Source organism: Grammomys surdaster, unplaced genomic scaffold, assembly GCF_004785775.1.
Source record: "Grammomys surdaster isolate TR1022 unplaced genomic scaffold, NIH_TR_1.0 207, whole genome shotgun sequence".
Lineage (NCBI taxonomy): Eukaryota > Metazoa > Chordata > Mammalia > Rodentia > Muridae > Grammomys > Grammomys surdaster.
This window is the reverse complement of record NW_021604652.1, coordinates 1,438,756-1,445,541: the sequence shown is the minus strand read 5'-3', so window position 1 is coordinate 1,445,541 and position 6,786 is coordinate 1,438,756.

The window sequence follows — 6,786 nt, the reverse complement described above, 5'->3', positions numbered from 1 at the left end:
TATCTATCTATCTATCTATCTATCTATCTATCTATCTATCTATCTATCTATTGTATATATCTTTATATACTTATGAACCATGAACCATAATGTAAAATATCTCTGCTTTCTAATGGTCTTAGAACACCTGTGAAAGAGTCCTTAGACCTTTAAAGGGTCATGACCCACAGCTTGAGAACCATTGCCTTAAGGGACTGTTTTCTAATAGAGTTTAGTTACTTCAATTATTTTTATTACTCTTTTACTTTCTTACTTTTAGTGACATTTATGTTACTAAACTAATAGTTACGTTTATGTTCCTTAACTAATAATAAATTCATGATCAGTTGTAAATGTCATAAATTGAAAGTAAGTTTAATATATCTAAGCTAGCAAACACTGTAGCTTAACAACACAGTGCACTGTAGAGTGTAGGGTGTTCACTTTCATGATCATGTGGTTAACAGCAGCTCTGGCTCATTGCCACTGCCCAGCAGAGCAAGGGGATATTATATTGCATATTGCTATCCTAGGAAAAGATAAAAATTGAAGATTTGGTTTCCATTGAATGTATACCACTTTTTCATCTTTGTTAAAATTCAAAAATTGTAAGTCAAGTCATCAGAAGTTGGGAATCATCCATATATTTCCACTTGCCAGAATCTACTTTATATCCTACTGGATAAGGAAAAAAAAAACCCAAAGTGCTTTTCCTGCTCACACACTCCACACAACACTTCTGATATCAGATATGTGGGATTTCTCCTCACACAGCAAGCAACCAATTTTCCAGAGTGTGAGTGCCAGCTGAGTGGCTGATTTGATTCAATTCTGACCTGTTGTACCTGAAAATAGCATTTGATCCCACAGGTCAAGTGTTTCGTTCTCCATCACTGACCACCATTACCACTTTGCAATGCCAGTTGCAGTCTCCAGACTGTTTTACCCATTTCTGACCAACCAGCTTGAAATTGAGAGCTCCCAAGTTCACCTCCTTAGGCTTGATTAAGTTACCACATAGCTCAATACTCAGATAAATGCTTATTTACTGTTTTATTATAAAGTCAAAGATGCAGATAACAGCCAGATGGAAGAGATGCATGGAACCATGTGTTTATGAACTGCACAACTTCTGTGACTTTTTTTTAGGCCCTCTTGCTTTGGGAAACTCACTTGTTCAGCAGTCATAAAGTGCCCAGAATCCTGTCTGTCTGAGGGTTTATGGAGGCTTCAGTACCTAGGAATGGCTCATTATATCATCACCTCAACCTTTAGCCATTCTCCTCTCCCAAGAGAGTTAATTGAGGGAGAGAGGGATTGAAATTTCAACTATGCTAATAATGAGGTTGATTTCCCAAGCAATCAGGATTCCTCAGCCACCAGTCACCTTATTAACATACAAAAGGTCACAACCTAAGAGACTTCAAGGGCTTTAGGAGTATTGAGCCAGGAGCCAGAATGATAGGCCACATCTGTATTTTTTCTTATTAAATCACAGTACCACAAATCTGTATCAGCTTAATTTCAATGGCATATAGGAATGCTACTCCTTTGTTAACAGCTCTATCTTCCCTTTTTCATGTTGGCACTGGTGTCGTGTCTTTCTATATTAAACACTAACATACTGTTGGCAATATTTTTTTTGAGACATGGTCTCTCTATCTAGGCATAGCTCTCCTGGAATTCACAACGAAGACCAGGCTGACCTTGAACTCACAGAGACCCTCCTGTCTGCTTCTCAATGCTGGGATTAAAGGGTACCACATATACCCTGCAACCATTCTTAATATAATTTTATGTTTTCATTATTACTATGATTTTAATGGTGCTGAAGCCTTTAGTATGTTAACCAAGTATTTTGTACAGTCAGCTCGGTTTTCTAGGAAAGAACAAGTATGTATTTGCAGAATGTGTTAGGTTTCCATTGCTGTGACGAAGTACGTGAGGAAATTAACTGAAACAGAAGAAAGACTGATTTCAGCTCAGGATCTCATGGTCATTTGGCCTCATTATTTTGGGGCCTGATGTGAAGCAGAACATCATGGCAGGAAGTGGAGTGGCACAAAGCTGCTTACACTACCAGAGAGGGGGAAAGACGTGTGTGTGTGTGTGTGTGTGTGTGTGTGTGTGTGTGAGAGAGAGAGAGAGAGAGAGAGAGAGAGAGAGAGAGATCCTTTAAGGTATGCCCTCAAAAGCCTAGTTTCCTCCATTAGGCACTAAAGGTTTTACCACTAATCCACTGTGCCATCAGCTTGGAACCAAGCCTACAACACATGAACCTTCAAGGGGTATTCAAGTTCCTACCATATGAATTAATGCTAGTCCCTCCCACCTTGCCATATCATGTCTCCTTCTGGTGCCCCCTCCCTTCATTGTGATACGAAAAATCATGAAATCCTTACCAGAGCTGAAATGATGGCAAAATTGTGACCTTGAACCTCTAATACCATGAGTGAAATAAACCTTTTATTAAATATCCAGCTTCAAGCATAAATTAGACAAATGTCTTCTTTTTTTATCACTTCCTTGGTTAGGTTTATTCTTTCAAATATTATTATTATTATTATTATTATTATTATTATTATTAAAAAATCTTTTTTCATAGTCCAGTTGTCATCTCCCTCCCAGTCTGCCCTCCAACCTTTCCCCATACTACTCCCCCTCCTCTGTCTCCAAGAGGACATCCCCACCCCCCACCTCCACCCCACCAGACCTCCTCAATCCCTGGGGCCTCCAGTCTGTTGAGGGTTAGGTGCATCTTCTGTGACTGAACCCAGACTTGGCAGTCCTCTGCTGTATATTTGTCAGGGGCCTCATATCAGCTGGTGTATGCTGCCCGGTTGGTGGTCCAGTGTTTGAGAGATCTTGGGGGTCCAGGTTAGTTGAGACTTCTGGTCTTCCCATGGAGCCACCCTTCTCCTCAGCTTCCTCCAGCTTTTCCCTATTTCAACCACAGGTGTTCCAAACTTCAGTTCATTGGTTGAGTGTAAGTATCTGCATCTGACTCAGTCAGCTGGTTATTGGGCCTCTCAAAGCACAGCCACTCTAGGCTCCTGTATGTAATTACACCATAGCATCAGTAATACTGTCAGGCCTTAAAGCCTCCCCTTGAGATGGGTCCCAATTTGGGCTGGTCACTGGACCTCCTTTCCCTCAGTTCCTTCTCCATCTCTGTCCCTGTAGTTCTTTTAGATAGGAACAACTCTGGGACAGAGCTCTTGACTATTTCTTCTAAAAGCGTTATGGTTGCATATTTATGAATTTGATACATTTTGAGTTAGTTTTGTATAAGTTATAATGTCCATGTCTGACTTCATTCTTGTATATATAGAAATCCTGTAGACTATTTCCTTCTTACTGATAGATTTCACCCCCTTGTCTAAAGTCACCAGTCTTATTTGGGGATCTACCTTTCTATTGAATTCTCCATATAGTCTGTAGACCTGTAGTGTATTGTTTGATTTCTATAGTTTGTTAGTAAGATTTACTGTTGAAAACTGTAAATCTTTCACAGATTGGAAACCATAATATACAAGTAGAAGACCAATAAAACAAAAAATATGCCCAAACAAAACAATATGTGACAAAAGTCTACAGAAATACAAGTGAGTTCATTTTATGTTAGCTATCTGCCTCTGGCCATGGGGCCTACTCTTAAGTGTAGCTAATAAACTCAATGAAACTCCATTGGAAAAACTTTTTTTTTCTTTTCAAATGGGTGTCAATTGCAGAGAGGTTGTTGGTTAGGGCTGGGGGCACATGTTCACTTCCTCTTTCTAATATTGAGACCCTGCCTGGCTTGAACCCTGTGCAGACTCTGGGTGTGCTGCCATCTTGAACAGGGTCAATCTTGATTTGACGAGTTCTTTTGGGATTATTTTTAAAGAGGCTGTAGGTGTGGCTCAGTAGTAAATTTATTTTTTATAGCATACTCAAGGTTCTGGGATAGATTGTCGGCATTTAAAACAGGAAAATGATGATATTGGCCACTTGGTCCCTTTATAATCCCATATGAATCTGAGGAGCAGCTTACCAGGATTTGTAGGAAAGGCTGTTGGAATATTGATAGAAATCAATTTTATCTGTGGAGTGCTTTGGGGGTATCACCATAGTAGTCTCTCTGTGTCCATGAGTACTGGATATTTTTGTTGATTTCTCTGTATACTACTTTTCTGTGTGAGTCACCTCCTTAGATAAATTAATTTCAAGATATTTATTCCTTTAGGTGATATTATAAACAGAATTATTGTAGTTATTTCCTTTTCAGATTGCTAATTGCTGATTTATAGAAACAAAACTAGTTCTCCCTTATAATTTTGCTGAAATCATATATTAATCTTTAGCTTTCTTGTGTATTCTTTGGAATTTTCTATACAGAGACTCTTATCTGTGAATAAAAAGAGTTTATTTCACGTCTTTTCATTCAGATTTGTCTAATTATTATGGTTAAAATATTATCTAATTCTCCTTATGATTTCTTGTTTGGCCCACTTCTGTAATAATGTAATGTTTACTTTCCAAATAATTATGAAATTTTGAGTTCTTTTTTTTATTGATTTATGGTTTTGTGTTCAGTTGATTTCCTGGGCTACCATGACAGAATACCGTGGACTGGACAGTTTTCTATGGAGGTTCGTCTTCTACTTCCAAACCTCACACCCCCGACTAGCACCCCTGCTACTGGGGATTGAAGGTAGAGCCTTGCACATTCCAAGCAAGTGCTCAGTCACCGAGCTTCATCCATAGCCTCCCTTTTAGTTTAGATTTTGAAATTTGATTTCAATAAATTACCCAAGATGGCCTTTTAGATACTGAAACGAGCCCAGCTTCACTTGAACTTGGACCCATTGTTTGTCTCTCAAGTAACTGGGATTATAGGCCTGCAACACCAGGCACATCACTCTTCCATTGTACACAAACATAGTTGTTCTATTGGATTAGGACTCCACTCTCCTAACCCCATTTGACCTTAGTTACTTTCTTTTTTTCTTTTGCAATTCTAGAGACTAAACCTACTGCTTTTCTTCATGCTGGGCAAGTGCTGAGCCATGCCTTAGTCCCCTTAATCACTATTTAAAGGGGTCATCTCTAAATATAGTGCCATTGAAGGTTTAGCTCTTCAGCATATGAAGTGGAGAGAACATGTTTCAGTTCATAACATTAGGGGTTTTTTTGTCTTGAAGTAGTTCTTCTGTTTGTTTATTTATTTGTTTGCTTGGTTGGTTTTGCTTTTTGGTTTATTGGGACAGGGCTTCTTTGTATAGCTCTGGCTATCCTGGATCTAGCACTGAAGACCAGGCTCATCTCCAATTCACAAAGATTCACCTGTCTTGGCCTCCCAAATGCTGGGATTAAAGGCCCAGCTAGTAGTCCTTTTGTTTAATGACTTTCACACACTATTTTTTTATATGTTCCTTGTTGCCTGTGGTCAGTGAAGTAATTGTGTTTTTTTTTTTCTGTTTTGGATTTTTTCTTTTAGTTCACATTTAGTTTGTATTTTGACAGAGAATTTCTTGAATATCAGGAGCTTAAAACTAAATGGAAAATAAAAGAAGCATACAAGCAAAACTCAAAGCAACCCTAACAGCTCTTCCAGTCTTTGCACATTAGCTGCGGGTCAGGGTAGCCCTTCAATACCAATCAGACTTACACTAAGCCTAGTGATAAGTTTAGTTCTTTTTGCATCTTTTCTGCTGTGTGCATCTTGTCATAGACATACACACAGAATTCTGAACTCCCTATACACATGAGCGCTTTTGGATATTTTAATTTTCCAAACCATTTCCTCCAGCTTCTGCTATGTTTTGTCTTATTCTTTTTCCTTGTTGTACTTAGCAGCAATCTCTACCACATTTAGTTCCTCGTTTGTCCAAAGTTTGGACCACCTTCTAGAAATCCTACAGAAAAATGAAAACAGATGTATCATCTGTGAGTAAGTATTGTTCTGCTTGTAGCTTTAAGCTTTTAGTTAAATTTAGGGAGTTTCCATCCACTATTTGTAGGTTTTCCGCTTTGCTTCTTTTCTCTCCTGGTGTAAATTAGTGTGCTCAATGATCCCTGAATTCATGGGGATACTAATGTTCCCTCATTCATTTCCCTCTCTGATCTTTCAATTGCTTAATCTCTGGCAGCACCTCTGTTGAGTCTTTCATCTCAGGGCTCAGACTGATTGTCAAACATCTCTGGGAAGTTTTTATTTCATTTTTTAATACTTTTCAATATGAGTTTGTTTTTTTAGTTTTAATTTCTATTTTCTATTGCTTTTGCTTTCTAGTTTCTATTGGTTTATTTTTTACCATGGTTGCTGATTACTGGAAGCATGGTTTTGTTGACTTCTTCAAATATATTTATTACAGATGCCTGGAGGGCTTGTTAAGTCAGGCCTTTAGGCCTGCTCATAGATCACTTCTGTTACCTGACTGCCGTGGCACGGGATTGTTCACACTTTTCTACATCCTTATCTGCTTAATATTTTTATACTGAACATTAGACATTTCACATATTATAGCAACTCCGTGCATTAGGGAAGTTTTTTTTTGTAAACAACTTGTTTTGTAGTTTAAAAACTCAGCTAAATTCTTTTAGTGAAATCTATTTCCACTGCAATTTAAGACATATGATGCCATTCTTCAAAGGATACAGCCTTGGGTATGCACACTGTCCCCATTGGATGATATAACCTTAGCAAATTTCTTTTTCACTGTCATTTCCCCTCATGTCTTTGTTAAGGTCTCTAGCTCTGTAAGTATTATATCCAGCAGTTTAGCCTTTACTAATTGCTGTCTTGATTGCTGCAACTTTGGTGAT